Consider the following 21,801-nt stretch of genomic DNA (forward strand, 5'->3'; position numbering starts at 1 on the left):
TGTAAAACATGAACATGAATTTCAGATTTGATTTATATTTAAACTTTATCAATTGTTAAATATGAGGAATATTTTTTATTTTTGTTTCTTATAAAAGTTTTTGTCTTTGTTGGATTTGATCTGATTGGATAGTTTTTGGAATTGAATGGGATCAAAAGTGCTAGATTTAGGAAAAAACATCAATCTCCCACATTTATTTATTTACTTTTTGGTGGCATAGAAAGTGTTTGTTGAAATGCTTCATAGAGTTTTGCTTTGGTCTAAACTTGTTATGGCTTTGTATCCATGTTTATGTGGTGTTGCTTTTTTTTAATTTTGTGAAATTCGGTGTAGGAGCTGTCTCTAAGGGTAAAAGATTTATTTTTTGAGCTCTTCTTTTATATCATCTTAGTGGAGGGAAAAAAAATTCTTTAGTTATATGTGTCTTTTTTTTTTTTTTTTTGGAGCACCTTTTTATCATGGCAAAGGGAAAAGAGATGTTGATTGTAAAGAGACTATAATAGGTAGGAAGTGCAAAAATGTTGGTGAACCTCTTTTTATCTTTACTTTAGCATGTCATGTTTCTATTTTAATTTACATCTTTGAATCAATTTCTACCAAGGGTCTATTTGACATTTGCTTATTTTGCTGAAATTGAAAACTTTTTTGTTGAAAGTACTGCAAATAAAGGTAAAAATTAGCTGAAATAGTACAGTGAGACTCATGAATAATACCAAAAAAGTGCAGTAGGACCATGAATAGTAGCAAAAATAAGTTGAATAGTAAATAAGCTGGCTTTTTAATTTGGAGTCAAATGCACACCAAGTAGGGAAAAATTATTTTGTACATCTAATGTATTGCACATTCTCACATAAATCTATTGGATCCATGCGCAGGACTTACATGTGGACTGTGGAGTGTTTGGTTGATCAGAAAATGAATAAAATTTGGTCAAAATAGATGTCAATAATCTACCGTGGGTTGTATTCTCAAAGATGGGAGCAAATGGAACCCACTCAAGAATTGATTTATTTCAATTTTTTAGTGAATCTTTTAGAGCATGCTTGCTTGCAACTAGTGCTTATAGAACTCATAAACAAGAAGTTAGCCCTATGAAAATCCTCCCTGCTCCTACCTTTTTTGCACTTTGGCCATTGGTGACCCAAACTTGCATTGCAATGGCATTGGCAATGTTGAGTGGTCGCAATTGCAGTTTATATGGAAATTGATTAACTAGGCTTTTTAAAAATCTAAAGTTAGTCCATATGAAACTAATAACCAATGCTTGTAATATTTTCTTGGCTTTTGCTTGGTATAGGAATTCATACATCATGAATTTTCTTTGAGCAATCTAGCATAATATCAAATATATTCTGTGGGATAAATCCTGTAAATGTCAACCTGACAATATCCAAAACAAATAATAAAATATATACAAGAACAAGTAATAAACTAAAAACTACCTAAAATTTAGGAATTTATTGACTAAATTCAAATATTAAGAGCATCTCCAGCAGCTTCTCTAAATTTTTGTACTATTTGGACAGTGAACAGTGACATTTACCTTTTACCTATCTACTTTTTTAATTACACCTTCCAACAGACTTTCTATACTTTCTCTATCTCATTTAAATATTATTTTTTCATTCATTCTTTATTATTTTTTTAATTTTCATTTATTCTTTCTCTATTCATTTCCAACAACTATATTTCAATAATAACTTTTTCAAATTTTTCAATAGTCATATTTCTCAAATGGTAATATTTCTTAAGGTATTTTTATTTTTAATTATTCATTAACTTATAATTAGTTTCTTTAAAAAACAACTTATCATTAAAAAAAAGTCCACCAAATGTTTAGATCAATCATTTTTTTTCCTATTATTCATTAACTTATAATTAATTAATTAAAAAAAATACCATACTTTTCATTAAAAAAAAGTCCACCACACACTAAACAAATTAGACCAATTCCTTTTATTTTTTATTATTCATTAGATTATAATTAATTTCCTTAATAAAACTTAACATACATATTATCATTAAAAATAATTCCACCACACAGGCACACACCACACGTTTTCCTTTTTTTCCTCTACCTTATTCCTTTTTTGTTTCACTATCGTTAAACAAAGAGAAAAAAATTAAAGAAATTACCCCACAAAAATCGCTGAGAGAGAGAGAGAGAGGTGGCCGCTGCAAATGCCGGTGGAGATCACCCACTCATTGCTGCTAGTCCTCCTCACCACCAAGTGCATGCAAACCTGGTTGGGTCAAATCGGCTTCTGTCTCTTTCTTTTTTTTCTTCCTTCTTTTCTTGTTCTGATTCACTTTGTTGTTACAATTTGTTTCATGAGAACTAGATTGTGTTTTGTTTTGATTATTTGACTTGTTTAGAGACATTTGAGAGACAAAAACAAGAGAGAGAAATAGAGGATGAGAGAGAGAATAATTTTTTATTGAGTTGGGTATTTTTTTGAGAAACAATATTGATTTGGAATTGCTACATGTCAAGAGAGTTACTGTAGCAACTCTAAAAAATTTTTTGAAGTTGGAGAGGCTGTTGGAGGGTGTTTTTTGTGTGTTTACTCTCTAAAATTGGCTTTAGAGAGCCTATTGGAGATGTTCTATAAGCATATCCAACAAGAGAGCTAAACATAAAATCCTCTCTATTTTAGAGAGTGAACCCATAAAACATCAATCCAACAGTCTCTCTAAACCTCAAATTCTTTTTTGCTCATATACCGTAACTCACCAGCGCTAATAAGCACAACTGAATATCTTCTATTAAAATATTCCAGCAACTCATTCTTATATTAGTTAATTCTTTCTCTCTCTTATTTGATTTGTTTTTAGTCTCACTCTCTGTTTCTTCTCACAGGAAAAAAAAATGAAAGGAACCCTCTACCTCTCAATTCTTTCTTGATTTCTTCTCAAATTTTAGCACTTATGAGTACTATTCATTCTCCAATCCATTTTCTCTCAAAAAATTCCACACAAAAATAAATTGTAGTAAAAAATTTAGCACAAATATATTAAAATTTCAGCCTTTATTTCAAGCTCCAAAGTACAACAAAACACAATCTGAACAAAACTCAAAACAAAAAATGCAATAGAATCATAAAACACAATCTTTCTCATAAAAAAAAAAAATGATCTGACCCATCTGATTGCATGTTGTTGGAAGTAGGGAGGATGATAAGTGGTGGTGTAGGCTGAGCAGACGATGAAGACGATGTGACTCTCTGTCTCCCTAGGTGGAGGGTGGAGAATAGCAGGAATTCCCTTTCTTGCCGATCTCTCTCTCTCTCTCTCTCTCTGCATCGCTGATGAGAATGAGCCAAAAATGGTCTTGTGGGTGTCATGGGTGTGGCCTTAATTTTTTTATATTTTGATGGGAGAAAAAGAAACATGTGGCCTAGCTTTTTTTCAAAGTTCAGTTGATTCCTTTTTCTAGGGGAATTAATTAGAAGTTAATGAATATAAGAATAATAATCCCTTTAAATTAAAATTAGATATGTAATTCCTATTCTTGCAAACTATATCTATTCCATGTCATCTAGGTTTACAAACTGTATTCCATGCTCTTGCAAATCGTGCCTATCATTTATCTTGCAAACTATCATCTACAAACTGTACTTTAGCTTGCAAACTATCATCTTGCAAACTATCTTTACCTTGCAAACTATCATCTTGCAAACTACCTTTACCTTGTGTTGGGTTAAGATAACTTGACCCCGGTAAATTAATTCAATTACCCAAATTACATGCAAATTGTGGAGGTACTAACAAATCACCAAATAAACTAAATGCAATGAAAATTAAATTGAAATGGTGATTTGTTGACAAATGAGGAAAACTTTTCACAAGGCAAAAACACCACCAGGTGAATTTAAGGTCACCACTCTCAAGAATCCACTAATCAATAATCAAAGCGGTTACAAGTATGAGGAATCTTACCACTATCCTGGCCTATTCCAAAATACCAACTTATAGTTGAACCTTCATTCCAATACCTAATTGGACTTGATCTTGTAGTAGCCTTCTTTTGTTTGATGCACAAATCTCTAATCTGTAACTAACCCTTTGCACGGATCCCAATACGCGATTAACTGTGGACACAATGGAGGAGTTGCCACCTAGTTTTGCAATGGCCTAGGAACTATGAATATAATGTCCTTTCAAGGAAGCACCATTGATCTTACTACCAGAGATATGAGTTCAAAGTTTAAGTACATTATTGGGAAGGTGTTAGGCACCAAAGACCGCCCAACCCTAAGGTTGGCTTCCCATCATTGTGTCTTATGTCTTAAACTCGAAAAAATCATGTTCAACACTTATGTCCTAAACTCACACACACACTAGCATACATGTAAGCATACAACATGGCATCATCATCCCAAAACGTATGCATATCCATCCATAAAGCATAAGAAACCAAACCACACATATACAACCCTAGCATTCATCTAACATGTGAAAACTCTATCATGTCATATATGAGGCAGCAACTTAATCATGGCAACAAGTACATCATTTATCAATTAAACACAAAACGTAACACAACAACATATGTACATGTTCATCAAACAAAACATAATAACACATATGCATGTTGGTGTGAATGTATGGCTTACCTTTACTCTCCTTGTAGCAACTCAGCACCTATGACATCATGTATAGGCATGTGAATGCATGTTCATGGTATCAAACTAAGAAACAAGATATGAAACCCTAATCTAGCATATCAAAGGTAAATAACAATAAAACATGTGAAACAGAGGCATCAGATACACATATACATAAAAAGAAACTTAAACAGAAACATGTGAGATATGAAAATAAAATGAGACAGAAGCAGAAGACTAAACTAGGGTTTTTGGGCAGCGGCCTGCGTACACATATCGAAGGCTGCGTACGCAGGCCAAGCACCTACATATGCAGGAGGAGGCCCACGTACGCATGCATAAGGCATGCTTGCATAGCTCTACTCGAAACCTTAACCCAAAAACAGCAAAGCAAAAAAATAGAGCACAAATAAAAACCCTAATTTTAACAACCAAACATGCTCAGGATGTAAAGAAAACTATAAAACTAACCTAAACAAACATATATAAGCATAAATAAAGCAAACAAACAAGATTAAAACTGAAAAGAAAGACAAAAAAGAAAAAGGAATGAAAAGAAAGAGTTAGATTTAATACCTCAAATGAGAAGCTTTATAAGCTGATTTTGACCGTTCCCCTTAGTCAAATCTATCACAATTAAATAAAAATGTGATTAGCAACGTTAAACTATAAGGACTGGGTCCAGAAAAGGTCCCAATAAAACAAAATTGACTTGTGGTTGTTTTATGAAAAACTCCCTTTTGATTCACTATTTTCTAGTGAATCTTGTATTTTTCCTATGGGATTCTGTGTGTTTTGAAAATATACTGTGTAAGACTTTACATAATGGAAAAAATGGGGTTTAGAATGGCTCCCAGACAATGTGGGATTCATTCCAAACCTCAGCCATAATTGCAAAAAACTTGCTTTTTTTGTCTCTAAAACTCTAGTTGCGTACGCATGCTTTGGCCCACGTACATAGGCTATTGCCCACGTATGTGGGCCAAGGGCCACTTTGATCATTTTATTTCCAAAAATTTTTTTTTGCTCATTTAAAAAGTTATATTTTTCTATTTTAACACTCCTAAAGTCAATTTGATATTTAATTGGGCTCTAAACTGGCCTTGGGCCTTAAAGTTTGGGCATCATTGAAGAATGGGAGCCCGAGTCATAAAGGGTACAAAATGCGGTGTCTACACTAACTCTAGCAACTTGAATGATTGTTGTTCACTACAAAGTTCTTCACTTCATAATCGATGAAGATTAGGAAAAGCACTTGGTTACAAAAACCTATGGCGTACAAATGCAGTAACTTCTCACAGAGGAAAATAAATTCTTAGTCTTTGTATCCATGTGTGATGGCTCTTAAAATAAGTCTTATATATGTCTAGGATTGTGAGAGAAGAAACCCTAAACAAATACATTAGCGTGGGCTGAAATTCATATCTAGAATTTCTGAATTTGTAAAGCTTGATAGATTAAGCTAGTGTCGAGCTAGTGTCAAGCTTGCCTAGTAAATCTCGATAGATGCCTTTTGTCGAGCTATCTGTCGAGCTTCAGTAAAATAGCTTTTCTTCACTTGTTTCTTGGATCAATCCCCACGTTTTTAATACAACCACTTGATATGTATCAAACCCAACTTAGATCTACCTGATTTACAAGTAAAATGCGTTTTGTCAAAGGATATGCCAATTACATAGAAAATATGATCCTAATGATCTCCCCCTTTAGTAATCTGTGCCCAAACCACAAGCATAATTATGAGAGAAGTATAAATAACAATCTCCATAACTATTACACATAGAATTACATAAGTCTAACTAACTAATACAATAAACTCTTGAAAAACTTTGTAAGAAGAGATATCATGGCATGATAGACTTGCAACCTATCTTAGCTGAAACGCTTAAATAAGATCCATCAAGGCATCAAGTGTGAAATGTAGACAAGTTGTATAAAAGAAGAAGCATGTGCATAAAGAGAGAAAAGAAACAACACATGTGAGATAAAGGTGAAGAAACACAAATCATATATATATATGATGTGAGATAAAGTAAATACAATGTATGTAAAATGGTCACAAGACTATGGAAAATGAAATGAGAAAGATACAGCAAAACCTCACTACATCTCTGAAAACACTCTCCCCCTAACTAGTGTATCTCTATGCTAGCTCTCCCCTTTAGAATGTGACTACTCTCTCATAATCAAAACTTCTCCCTTTTTTTGTTATGAGTGACAAAGGGTGAATCAAGGAGAGGGAGTCATCTCAGCATCATACTCCGAGCCATAAGCATTATCACCCTCATCATCTCCACTGTCAGAAGGCTCCTCAACAAGCTCGGGAGAGGGAGAAGGAGCAAAACCACCAAGACGAGTCTGTCGTCGAGCAATGCGACCAATTCTAGAGTTCATCTGACACATCTCATCAGAAATATGGTTAAGACAACTACCAAAATCAACAACATATGCTGAATTTGATCCATAATGGCAGCAAGAGATGCCTCTACTCCAGAAGAGGAAGAAGGAGCATATGATGAAGAGGGTTGAGAGGCAAAAGCAACATCCTTCGCAGCACGAAACGTAGCTGCCTCCTGCTGAGCTGGAGTAGGCCCTACATGAGGCCGCCTAGCAGCCAGCTGTGCATCACTCCTCTATAGAGATTCCTTACTTATGGCACCCATAGAGTAGAAGAAAGGAGAGGAAGGAATGGTGATGTGCAAGTGTGTGAGGATGCGTGTGATAGCTGAAGGAAAGATTAACTTATCACGTGTGACAGTGTCTCGATAGATATCTATCATAGATACTATCATATGTGAAGGAAAATCTATAAAAATATCTTCTAGGAGGGAAAGAAAAAAACAAGCATGAGGCTCAATGATAGTGTTATAATGTGATTGTGGTGTAAGAACAAAGGTCATCACCATAATAAGAATCCTTAGACCCTTTGCAAACTCGATTGTGGAGAAGTTTAGAGTATCTCCCCACACCATGGATTTCTTATAGAAAAGTGAGGCTAACTTGTCATGAGAGATAGTACTTAGACAAGGGTGACTAGGATAGTCTGGATGAGCTACCCTAGGAACATATAGTACCTCGGAAACAAGCTCTGTGGTAACTACGATACATATACCTTGAAAAACCATAGTAAACAAGGGAATAGAGGTATCGATGGCTTGTATGTTGGAGTAGAACTTTTGTATAAAAATGCTATGACACCTCAAGGGTTTCTCACAAAAAGGTTCCTAACCTCGAGAGCTAAATGCACCGGGAAAAGGTGTGTTTGGAAAATCAGACAGAATGACCTGGCGTTCAGAATGAATCGCTTGGTCACAAAAGTTCTCAACGAAATCCTTTTGGGAGTCCACATCATGGAACCGAACTCTATTAGGAACAGAGGGAAAAGAAGAAAAAGTAGAAGAAGAACCGCAACAAGTGATCAAGTTCTTGGAAGGGACAAACTTTTAGGGTGCCATAGCCAGGAAACTTTGGGAGAAGAAAAAAAAGAAAGAAGAGCAACATAGCAGAGAAGATGCTTAGGAAAGAAAGAAAAGAGAAGTGCAATGCATGGTAATGCATGAACATGTTACGTGAAAAAACAAATTGTATCATGGGCAAAAACCCAATCCAAACTACAGCACTCACAATATATAATCAGTCGCACAAACCTAGAATACATGAAACATTGTTATAATGATAGAGAATGCAATTCATGAGCATGTGATAACAAATCAACAAAACCCAACCTAAAATTTTTCTCAAAAACCCAAAAACTTGAAAACCTAGTTCTAAATGCATGAACAAAGAGAGAAGGAGAGGATTTAGAGTATATACCATCAAGAGAGAAAAGAAAAGGATTGAGATATTTGATTGAAAAAGCAAACCGGTCGAAGCTCGCATATATATAGAAACTAGCACCTCGATAGATTGAGAAGGTATTGAGGACGTGTCGAGTTTCTATCGAACAAACAGAGACTTCAAGAAATAGGCTCGATGGATCGAGCTATCTACCCAGAGGTATCGACAAAAACCTAGAAATTCTTGATAGATCGAGGAGGTATTAAGCTGCTATCAAGCTTTTATCGAGCATCTAGAAACAAGGTTTTTCAAGGAGGGATAAACAATATGAGATAAATGCAACCAAGATAGACACCAAACCAAGCAACAGAGAAGCATGTTAAGCACTGAAACACATTAACAACTCTAGATGTAAAGCATTCCTTGATCAATACACACACTAAACAAGTCTAACCAATTTTTATTTTCAAAAATAAGTTAAGATAGTTTAGTAAGCTTATACTACCACATGTGTTCCTTATGATGGCCAAATCATATTGTACCTATACAATAGTGTTAGGTTCTCAGGAATTAGGAACTAATGTATTAGAACTTCAATGTGTAATGTTGACAAATCATGATCAAAACATTTAGTCTAGATTTAGGCTGCTCAAAGTGTGTTTTTGTGTAAAGTTGGAATCGAGTGTATTGCAGGATTTATTGTGTAAATTTGTAAAACTCGATTGATCGAAAATTAGACTCGTGCAGATTGTGTTTTTGCAGAATTTTCCAACTCAGCCCAAGCCCATATGACGTGTAGAGTTTTATGTTTTGCTTTAAGTATAAAAGGAAAAACCTTAGCCATGTTTTGTTGTTGTTTATGCTGTGTGTATGAATCTCTTGTGAGATCTAGAGGTGTTTGCCTTCATACATACTTAGGGTTATCAAGATTGAGATTAATGTCGAGAGTTTGGTGATCGCTTAAGTTGCTGCATAAAGAACTTAAAGAAAAACACAAGTGGGAGTACTTGTAGTTGCTGTGAATCTAAGAAAGAAGTAGCCCATGGACTCAAAGCTGTCACGTGATTGTGGTAGTAAGTTTTCTACTCGAGGTAACAATAGAATGTTAGTAGTCTAAGTTGCTATTGTAAAACTTCAATTCTTTTATAGTGGATCTATTTTACCTTGAGAATAGCTATGTTAAATCCTCCCTAGGTTTTTTACCAGTTTGGTTTTCCTGGATTATCATATCATTGTGTTATTTATTTTCCGCACTGTTTCAATGATATGATTTATCTGTGTTAACCTAGATTTGCATAAATATGTTAATCTTGTTTGTGTTTAAGGGGTCTAAAAACGTTCAAGTGGTATCAGAGCAGGTTAGCTCTAGCATTTAGATCCTTTGATCTAAGAGTTGATCCTTGACCCCTGTTGTCATGGAACATGATCACTCTCTTGTGATCCCACCTCACTTTGATGGGAACAACTATGCCTACTGGAAAGTAAGGATGAAAGCATTCCTGAAATCTATTTATGAGAGAGTTTGGAATTTCGTTGAATACGGATGGGAGAAGCCCACTACTCTAGTTAGTGAGTGGCAAACTTCTCAGAAAAAAGCAGTCGCTTTTAATAGCAAAGTTATGAATGCTATTTTTAATACCATTTCTATGGAGGAATTCAAGAGAATCTCTAATGTTGAGGTTGCTTATACTATATGAAATATTCTTCAAACTATGCATGAAGGCATAAAGGCAGTTAAGATTAATAAACTGTAGCAGTTAACTACTAGATTTGAAAGTATTAGAATGTCTGATGATGAATGTTTTGATGAATTCTATGCTAAATTGAATGATATTGTTAACTCTGCTTATAATTTGGGTAAAATCTATGATCAACCTAAAATTGTTAGGAAGATACTTAGATCCTTGACTGGGGACTTTAGACCTAAAGTGACTGCCATAATTGAAAGCAAGGATGTGGAGTCTATCCCTATTAATGAACTTGTAGGATCTCTTCAGTCCTATGAGTTGGACCTACCTAAGACAAACAAATCCAAATCAATGGCTCTTAAGTCTGTTGATGATGTTGATGAGCTCTCTGCTACAGAGATTGCATATCTTGCCAAGAACTTTAGAAACTTTCTTAGGAACAATAATAGAAGGGCAAGAGGTAAAAACAATTCTGAACCTAGAAATTTTAGGAGGAATGAACCCACTAAGGTGAACAATAATGAAAAACCTAAAGAAAAAGTAGGTCAAACCTCTAATAATTCTATGGGTCAACAATGTTTTGGTTGTCAAGGGTATGGTCATGTGAAATCAGAATGTCCTACATTCTTGAGATCAAAGGGTAAAACTATGGCTGTAACCCTTAGTGATGATGAAGTTTCTGATCATGAGTCTGGTAGTGATGAGAATGGAAACTTCATTACTTTCACAGCTACTACTGTAATTGTTGAAAATGTTGTAGTTGATGAGAACCCTTCTAATGGGGAACTCTCTGAGAGTGTTGATTTGCAAAAAACTTATAATAAACTTTGTAAGGTTGCTGCAAAGGATGTTATGAATGTTGATCTAGGCTTACAGAAAATTACTTCTCTTAAACTTGATAAGAAAAATTTGCTCTTGAAATTGTTTGATACTAATGAATTTCTTGATAAGGTGAAGACTAAGAACATGTTATTGCTTGATAAAGTAAAAAATTTGGAACTTGAATTATCTGTTGCTAGAGAACAAACAAATAGGACTGCTAGTTCCAAACTTGAACACATGCTGAGTATTTAAAAGTCTCCCTTAGACAAAACTGGTCTAGGTTTTGAAGATAGCATCACTGTTTCTAAGAATCATTCCACAAACTTTGTTTCTTCTTCTGAGCCTCCCGTGAGTGAGATTGTTAAACCAGCAGAAGTTACTCTTCATAGGAAGATTAGAGTTGATCTCAAAGAGTCTAAAACTAAGACTCCTAACCCTCCTAAGGACAAGTTGCATGATAGACCTGCATGGGTTTGTCATTTTTGTGGAAAGTCTGGGCACATTCGTCCAAACTGTTTCAAGTTGCAAGCTGCTAAATGAGCAAATAAGCCAAAAGTATCTGTGCCTCAAGCACAAGATCCTATGGTACTTATTGGCGAATTAGTAAAGGCTTTAAACCTTTATTCCAATCCTGGAGTTGCTCAGCATTTTAATATGAATAATAACTCCAATGCAAGAGTTTCATCTAAAAATTTTTGGATGCAAAAGAATCGATTTAATTGAGTCTTTCTAACATGGTCCTTGTGCTTCATCTCTCTATTCTTTGTGACCATTCCTCTTTGTTGTTTTTCTTTCTTTGTTTTCTTCTAGAATTTGCATTGCATAACATTCATGCATTCCATACTAGGTTGTTTTTATTATTTTTTTAATAATAAATAAATAAATAAATAAATAAAAAAAGAGGAAAAGGGAACAAAAATGTGTTTTGCATTATGTTTTCTTAGATTTGAAATCAAGGTTGGCCATATTATCTTTACATAACATGTTTATGTACTTTGTTTAGCTTGAATGAGTTTATTTTATTACACTTTACTAGTTTGAGCTTTATAGTGCATGTTGTATGGGAGTTGTTTATAGTTTTTGATCACATGATCTTGATTTTGAAGTCATATGTTTTGATTGTAAGGACTAAAAAATTCTAAGAGAAAGGTATAAATAACCATTTCACCACTGTTTACTAACTAATCATGAACACTTTAGTGCATATCATAAGATTTTGTGCTCGAGAAAGTGTAGCATATGCACAAAAAGAACATAATGTGTAGCCTCGGCTTATAATAAAATTCAAATTCAAATAAAATTGGTGTGTACATTATCTTGGTTGTTTAATTAGTTTCAAAGCAAATAAAATTGATGTGTACATTATGAGGCAAATTAAGAAACTTACATGATTGCAAGCTTTTATTCTAGGAGATGTGAGAGTTATATGATGTAACTCTTTAGGTGATAGTCACTTTCAAACTTATGTGATGAATTTTGTAGAAATTGTGATTGATCCCTATTTACTTATCACTTCACTTGTATCTCAAGTTTTTGCTAGTTGCACACACTACACAAGTTACTCTTTGCTAAACCTCGTACATTATATTGTGTGTGATCTTGTTGTGGCTATCCAAGATTAAAAGTCCCTTGATTTTAATGCAAAATATGTCTAATGTATGAGAATTAGGGACATATTGATTGAAAATCTTGTTTTTGTAGATCTAGGTTAAATTCAAGAGTTTTTGAAAAACTTTTTATCTCATACTCATGCATTTCATTCATAAAATATTGTGCTTTAAGGAGTTTCTGCATTAAAATACTCTATTTTTCAAAAATTTAATTTTTCCAGATTTTTGATCGATCGAACTTGTTGCTCGATCGATCGAAATTGCGATTAAAAATTTGGTTTGAATCTGCCTGGCTTAATCGATGCTCGATTGCTGCTGGATCAATCGAATGTAATTTTCGATCGATCGAATCTATTTTTTGATCAATCGAAAATTGGTTAGAGAGTTTTTTAAAACATGAGATTCTCACGTGTTCATCACTATTTCAAAAGTTTCAAAAAGCCTTTCTCTCTCTCTTCGATCGATCCAGATTCAAAGACAAATTTTTTTGTCGTTTTCCCTTAATCTTTCTCAAAGGTTTTGATCATCTAGAACCGAAAAGACTATTTTGCCCTTTCTTTTTTGGTTTAATCTCATTTTTCATGCATTTAAGGGAAAATTTCGAACCTATAAATTTTTTTTGGTGATTTCAATGATTTCTTTCAAAATTGGTCAATGGGTTTTTGTTGTTGGTTGATATTAACATGTTCTTTATGGTTTAATTTGATCAATTTGATGAATTGGGAAAAATTGGAATTTCTAGGGCTTGAAACTACCCAAATTTGGGATTTTGTTCAATTAAGCATAAATTGGTTTGTGTTATTGATTCATTTTGTCATTATATACTGTTATCTAACTTGTGTAATGATTAATTGGTCAATTTGGTTGGATTTTTGAAAGTGGGTTTTTAAAATTTGGGGTTTTTGTTATAAACTCTATGTTCAAACTAATTCTGTGTTTTTAAAGTCTAATGAGTTGTTCTCAATGCATTAGAGCATGCATCATATGTTAATAATGTTCATGCATCATATAGATTGTTTTTTCCTGTACTCTAACTATATCTGATGCAGTCTACCCTTGGGTTTTCTTTGTTTTTTTCTTGTCTCTTTTCTGTCTATCCTTTCCAATCCTTAGCATCATGGTTAGGAAGATTAGAGCCCATAGGACATCCACCTCCTCTTCTACTCCATCTTTTGATAGTGAGAGGTTTATCAGTGAGTAAAACCAAGAGACCTATGAGAAGTTGCACATTCTGAGATCTGTGTGGGTTGAGAGAAAGTTGTTTTAGATGAGCTTGACCTAGAGATTAGGAGAAATTTTAAGCGTAGGGATTGGTTGCCTTTGATGGATATTGATCATCCTTCTTCGGCTACCATGATCAGAGAGTTCTACTCGAACTTCTCTATCCACTCCAATGATTCCAACACTCAGTTTGTGAAAAGTTGGATACGGGGTGAAAAGTATACCATTACTCCTACAGTAGTGGCCTTTGCTCTTGGGGTGCCTAAGGTACAGCATCCTGTATATTCGTATGATGAGTCTCCTTCACTCAATGACATTATGTCATATCTAACTGGTACTTCCATTCAGTGGGGTACTGATCCTCAAATCACTTTTCATGAGTTGACCGAGATTCATTATTAGTTTTTCCGGATTTCTTGCCATTCTATTTGGCCTATCTCTCACTTGCACACTATTCCTATCGAGAGATGTGCATTTTTGTATACCTTTGTCACAGATGCTTCTATGAGTTTTTCTCATCTTTTCATTCAATCCTTGGTTGAGGTTCATAGGAGTAGTTTTTCTGCTCATGCTATTTTCTTCCTAGTTTTTATTCATCAGATTTTATTGCATTTAGGTTTAAAGGAGTTTCCTGCTTCTGAGCCTGTACACATTATAGCTATTATAGGTGCCACCTTCCTTAGGCAGAGAGCTGCTCAAATGAGAGCTAGCTCTAAACGCCCTAGAGTTGAGTCTTCTTTGGGTGTTGCACCTCTTCCTCATTCTTTAGGTGATCCGACTGCAGATGCATATGTTGATCTGACTGCTATTACTGATTCTCCACCTTCTACTTCGGATGATTCGAGCATTCGTCGTATGTTGGACATTGTCATAACCGTTCAGGTGGCTCATGGTCAGCTTTTAGTGGACGTGCTCACGGAGCTTCAAGCTTTGCGTGCAGAGTTGGCGAGCATTAGATGGTCTTCTCCACCACCTCCTTTTGATGATGAGTCTTAATTGCTCTTTGACAATTCATCACAAAAAGGGGGAGTACATATGGATGGAGATAGGGGAAGATTTTTTTTTTGGAGTTTTAGAGCTTTAGATTGTATCTTAGTGCTTCACATTGTACTTATTTTTTTGGCTCATGATGTATTTATTTTGATGCCTTTATTTTTTATGAGTTGTATATGATAGGGGGAGACATTACGTTCTTATTTCTGTTTCTTATTTCACATTGTGCTACATTGATTATTTTATGTCATGTGAAATCAAGAATTAATTTTATTTTACTTGTATTTTCCACACATTCTGTAAGGTTGAATTTAATCAACCATTTTGTTGGCTTTATTCCGTGCCAATTTGCTTGTAATTCAGCACTTAGAAACCCTGTATTTAGGTGAGAATCATGTAAGGGTAGTGTGTGAGAGAGTGAAGAAATGCTTAAGACTGAGTACTAAAGTAGGGACTCGCGACTGGATCTCGCGGGTGGCTCGCGACTAGCAAACCGCCAGAGGATGCACATGAGTGAAGCATACAGAGAAGCTGAATCGTCATGCCAGCTATAGCACTACATGACAAAAAGTCCAGATTGGCCATTCAGTTAGCTCGCAGCTTGAACTCATGACTCAGTCAAGTCGCGAGGCCAAGTCGCCAGCCAGCTCTGTTTTAAAAAACTGACTTTTCGCATTCCATTCTCACACAAGTATAAATACCCCTTATACCCACGAAATGTAGAGAGCTTCCAGAGAGAATTTTGAGAGAGAAACTTTAGAGAAAAACAAGATTGACTCATTCACGATCTTTACATATGTATCATGTAAGACTTTATATAGTGGAATAAATGGAGTTTAGAACGGCTTTCAGACAATGTGAGATTCATTCCAAACCTCAGCCATTATTGCAGAAAATTTGCCTTTTTTATTTTTATTTTTATTATATATTTTTGAAACCCTAGCTGCGTACGCAGGAGTATGCTTGCGTGTGCATACTTTGGCTCACGTACGTGGGTTGAAAGCCACTTTGGTCATTTATTTCCAAAAATAGATTTTTGTTCATTTAAAAGGTTATATTTTTCATTTTAACACTCCTTAAGTCAATTTAATATATGTTTGTGTTCTAAATTGGCCTTGGGCCTTAAAGTTTAGGCATCATTGGGGAACGGGGGCCTGAGTCGTAAGGGGAACAAAATGCGGTGTCTACAAGAAGGGTCATACTATCGAGCAATGCCGTGTGCTAAAAAACCATCTAGAGCAACTTGTGAAGGCAGGCTATTTGAAAGAGTTTGTTGTCAGACAAGGAGGTGGAAACATAGGACAGGGATTGGGAAGCCAGAGCAATACACTTCCCCTACCCTTGGGAATCATTCAGGTTATCTTTGCAACCTCCATGGTATGAATGTTAGTTGTCGAAGGGGCGTATTGAGTGTGGCAAGCCTGCTTGGATCGGAGGTGACAAATCGACCCAAGAAGAGGCTCAAGCTGAATAGAGATCCGATCACTTTCGATGAAGATGACTTGGAGAAAACATCATAGCGGCATAACTATGCTCTGGTTGTGGCTACGTAGATTGGAGGATTTCTAGTGAAGAGAGTGATGATAAACCAAGGGAGCAGCGCTGAGATCACGTATCTAGATCTATACAAGGGATTAGGATTAAAGCCCAAGGATTTAACCATGTATGACACACCCTTAATAGGGTTCAACAGGAAGGTAGTGGTGCCCAAGGGGCAGATAAAGTATGACACATCCTTATAGTAAATTTCATAGTCGTTAACACCTTTTCACGATACACGACGATCTTGGGTTGGTCCTGGATTCATGCCATGGGGGCAATACCATCCATGTTGCATCAGAAGGTCAAAATCACCACGCGCTCACGCGCATGCTCAGAGACTCTTCTATTTTTTTGGGGAAAAAGTTAATAATTTGCATCCATTATAATTTGAGATTATTACATTTTCCAATCACAAAAAAACCTAGGGGTGTGATGAGTATTATGCGTTAGTAGGTGAAGGTTAATAATTAATGGTAACCACTTAATAATCACAAAATACCTAGAGGTGTGATGAGTATTATGGGTTTGTGGGTGAAATAATTTTTTCATCACACCTCTAGATATTTTGTGATTATTAATTGGTTATCATTAATTATTAACCTTCACTCCCTAGGTTTTTTTATGATTAGAAAATGTAGTAATCCCAAATTATAATTGATGCAAATTATTAACTTTTTCCGAAAAAATATAAGAGCTTTTAAACATGCTTGTGAGTGCATGCTCAGAGGCTTGTATTTGTATTACATATTTAAAATAAAATTGCTGATATTTTCTTCTCAAGAAAAAAAAAATTGCAGCTAGCTATTTACAAACTGGTAAGATGATATACACAAATCACACAAAAAATGTCCGCAAGTATGTTCTAATTTGAATCTTTGAAACAATTAAGCAGTTAAAGTGCTAAAGCCGTAAAATAAATTACTTACCCTTTAGAAGACTAATAACCTTAATAATACTTCTCGGAAACTAAATATTAAGTAAGTTTTCATAAATTTCAAAAAAAATTAAAGTTAGTTTTCAGATACATAATCAGCCAAAAACTCAAAGCCAAAACCTCAAAAAGGCCAATGATCATTACAAAAAATTTCCGAAACAAACCTAACTGAAAAATAGGAAAAAAAAAATTCCTAAAAAAATGACATGAAAATAAAGCACCAAAGATGTACAACTTGAATTTATATAAAGTCAATATTATACAAAAAAAGAAAAAAAGAAAAGAAAAGAAACACCCCCTCCCAAAAAAAATTATAATAATACATCACATGGGATCTTTTTCTTTTTGAATGAAAAATTTACTCTTTGGATATGTGCAAATTTGGAACAATATAAGTGTTGATTTCTATTTCTATTTCTAACGCTCTGTTTGTTTCAATGTAAAATATTTGCAAAGGTAAAATATTTTACATGAAAAATATTTACAGGAAAATATTTTCATTTTACAGTGTTTGGTAATGTATATGAAAATGTTGTGTAAAATATTTTCCGACACACTAGATCGAACAAAACCATACGACACACCAGATCGAACAACAGATCTAACCTAAGAAAACCGAAAACCCAGAGAAGGGTTAAAGATGAAGAAAAACGAAAAGAAAAGGAGAAATCTAATCTAAAAAGGCAGAAAAGTACCTGGTTTTGCCAGCGATGGGCAGCGCCGGCGGAAGCTGGAGTTGGCTGGTGGTGCCTTGGACCTTGGAGCCGGAGATTGGAGGGAGAGGGGACCAAAGGTGGCTGGGTTTTTTGGAGAGAAATCTGAGAGGGTGGCTGGATTTTTTTGGAGAGATATACGAAAGGAGAGTTTTAGCGTGAAAGTGCGGGAGTGATAAGTATCGGGGTGTGAAGTATTGAGCAAATGTAAAATGTTTTCCCAAAATTTTAAGCGTAAAATATTTTACATAAATTTGCTTAGATTGATTTGGTTGACTGAAAATATTTTACTTTTGCCAAATATTTTACAGTAAAACAAACACTGTAAAATTGGAAAATATTTTCCTGAAAATATTTTACATTGAAACAAACAGAGCGTAAGAGTATCAAAACAATGAAGCTAGTCAAATGGGTCACGTCCCTCCCTAATCTAAATATACTCAAATGGTATTCTTCTCGCTTTTGTTGCTTCTTTATCTCTTTGACTATGGCCATCTTTTTCCAAAAAAAAGAAAAAAAAAAGTAATATTAGAAAAAATAATTATAAAATGAAAAATACACAACCTACAAATAATAATTTCAAAAATGTGAAATGAAACATACCTGTTTGGAAAGAAAGATGATGATGAAGTGAGGAAAAAATTGTAGAAACCAAATGAATTGTGGAAATAAACTGGAAAAGAGACTTGAGAAAGAGACTAAAGAAGAAGAGATAAAAAAAGGTTAAGATTAGTAAAAAAAACTATGAAAACAAAAATACACAAACTAATAAATATATAATTTCAACATTGTTAAAGGAAACAAACCTTTCTGAAATTAGATATGATAATGAAGTGAGCAAAAAATTGATGAAATCTAGAAGCTTATGGAAAGAACCTGAAAAGAGACGTGAAATATATATAAATAGAGATAGTGTGTGCTTATATAATGAGAGAGATAAAGAAGAAGAGATATTTTATTTATAAAAAAAAAAAATAGTGAGATTTGGAAGTGGTGAACATGTGAACTGTTTGAAACTAAAGCTGTTTAGTTTGAATTCGTAGGAGTGGGAGAGCAGTTTATCTAAAATCAAGGATTTTGAAGCTAAAAATTTGAGTCCTAATTTAAAGGTGAGAAAAAAGGGGATATGGATAATTGTTAATGTTTTTTATTTATTATTATTTTTTAATAAAAAGAATTTTAATTGGAACTGTGTTTTAGACCTGGGTAAGAGTTAATGAGAAGTTGGAGTTAAAAAAAGAAGTTGGAATTCGAATGAAAAAAAAAAAAAAAAAAAACCATGGTTGAATATATTTTTTTATTAAATTTTTGATAGCAAAGTAATATTTAGTGCCAAGTTATTGCAAGGAAAATGCAATTGAGCTGAGCTTTTCTGCAAATCAAAGCAGTCAGATGAGGTTTAACTGAAGATTGACATACCTCATTGGTAGCTTTTCGTTTTTTCGATGAGGCACTTGCTTTGCTGACCTGACTCAAACTCTTTTATGAATCCAAAGTTTTAGAGCCTTCAACACGCAGCATTTCTAAAACCGAAGAAAACAGCCTTTGCAGTATGCACAACACTCCCAGTAGGATGGTAGCCTCTGTTCATCCTATAAAATTCGATTCCCGGGTTCATCAAGTACACCCAAAATCACACACAAAAAGAAGACAACTTCAAAGTAGGTACTCTTTTAATTAAGCAAGGAAAAAAAAAAAAAACACTCACATGCAGAAACTGCAATTGCATATGCCCCTACATTTTGGACGCCTCCAATCATCCAACATAGCCATTTCTTCTGCCTTTTTTCCGTATCTAACTCATAATCAAACAACAAACCCAACTAAAAAAAGGAACTTTGTGCAGAAACAGAACAAAAGAGAGAGAATTCATCATGAAACAATAGAGGAGACTAGGGGTGTCCATGTAACCCGTTTACCCGACCAAATTGAGAAACCCACCCAGATCGACTGGCTCGCTGCCCGATCCGACGACTTTGGTGGTTAGCGGCAGGTCTTAACCCTCCAAACCCGATTTCGGCGGGTCAAGTGGTGGGTTTTCTCCTCTAAAACCGCAACCACCCGACCTGCCCGACCACCACTTCAGATGAAAGCCTCCTCCGTTCAAATCCGGCAACAATTAGCCATCTTTCACTTAGATCCGGTGATGATTTTTCTTAGATCTACTTAGATCCGATGATTTTGGCTTAGATTCGGCAATAATTTTCAAAAAATCACTCAGATCGGTGATGTTTAAGCTCGGATCAGTGACGTGTAAGCTCAGATCGGTAACTTTGACTTAGATCCAGTGATGTTTAAACTCATATCGGTGACGTTTCACTCTCCTCCAATCAGATCCGACAATGTTTCATTCTCCTCTGCTCGTCCCCGCTGTTCATCAGTTTCAACCGAATCGGCCGATTGTTTTTTAGAATACGATCCGACTTGACCCGAGGTGATCGGTGGTCGGTTGTGGGTCTGATTCTCTCCCACCCGACCTGAGCGGGTCGAGTTCGGGTTGGGCACAAACCTGACCCGTGGACAGCCCTAAAGGAGACCCAAGAGCGTAGCTATGTGTAAGGGTGGGGGGCCATGGTCCCCCCAAAATTTTGAATTAAAAAAAAAAAAAAATATATATATATATATATATATATTTATATATATATATATATATAAATATGATTATTTTAATGTTTTCAAAATTTAGTCTACAAAAATAAGAGTTCCCCCCCCCCCCCCAAATATTTGATTTAGTCCAATGATGCTTTAAAAAAAAAATGGTCTAATAATTATAGAGACATAACATTATTTTTCACAATTCTATTTTTTATTGTAAAATATGCTCTTATATCTGTTAAATATTTAATAAAGTTTGGCACTAAACATATTTGAATTTATATATTTTTTCAACCAGTTATGTGGCAATTAACCAGTTATTGACTCATTAAAAAAATAATTTCACTAAAACTACACATAAAATGTCTATTTAGTTACTACATAATGGGTTAGAGCAAGATAGCTTCAAATATGTTTGAAACCTAACTTATTCCTCCAAGTTTTGGATCATTCATGTTTTTGAAAATTTCATTAGTTCAATTGAAAGATTTTTTACTTACTTTAGTATAAGATTTGATAATTTGTATCAAAAATGAAATTTTTTAAGAATTTCACTATAAAAATTGTAAAAATGAATTTTATTTTATGAAAGATCGCCATCAAATATAATTTTGATTGAAATTACTAAACTCTTTTTGTTGTTGTTTGGTGTGTGTATATATATAACTTATCAAATAAAAAAGTGTGTGTATATAATAAAAAAGCGTGTGTATATGTGTATGTAAGGGTTGTCTTGATAAATATATTAGAGTTGCAATTTGGCCCCCCAAACAAAAATTCCTAGCTCTACCCCTGAGGAGACCTGTTTAAGAGGCATTTGTGACAGAAATGGAAGGTACATTGCTTGTTCTCAATTTTATTTTTGCATGATGTGGAAAAATCCAAAGTCTTTTGCCGGCATTGCAACATTTTACAATCGATCACTTCAAAGACTCATTCAAGAAAAATGCAAGAAACAAAAAGAAACCCACATGCTGAATCCTGAAAGTCATTTGATCTACACCAATGTCTCTAATCCTACATTACATTAGGATCAAATATTTAAAAATTTGACTAGCCTCTGAGCATGCGCGTGAGCACACGTGCTCGAAGGCTCTTCTATTTTTTTGGGTAAAAGCTAATAATTTGCATATATTATAATTTGAGATTACTACATTTTTCATTCACAAAAAAAACCTAGGGGTGTGATGAGTATTATGCGTTTGTGGTGTGATAAGTATTATGTGTTTCATCACACCCCTAAATTTTTTTGTGATTGAAAAATATAGTAATCCCAAATTATAATAGATGCAAATTATT

This window comes from Quercus robur, chromosome 1, assembly GCF_932294415.1.
Source record: "Quercus robur chromosome 1, dhQueRobu3.1, whole genome shotgun sequence".
NCBI lineage: Eukaryota > Viridiplantae > Streptophyta > Magnoliopsida > Fagales > Fagaceae > Quercus > Quercus robur.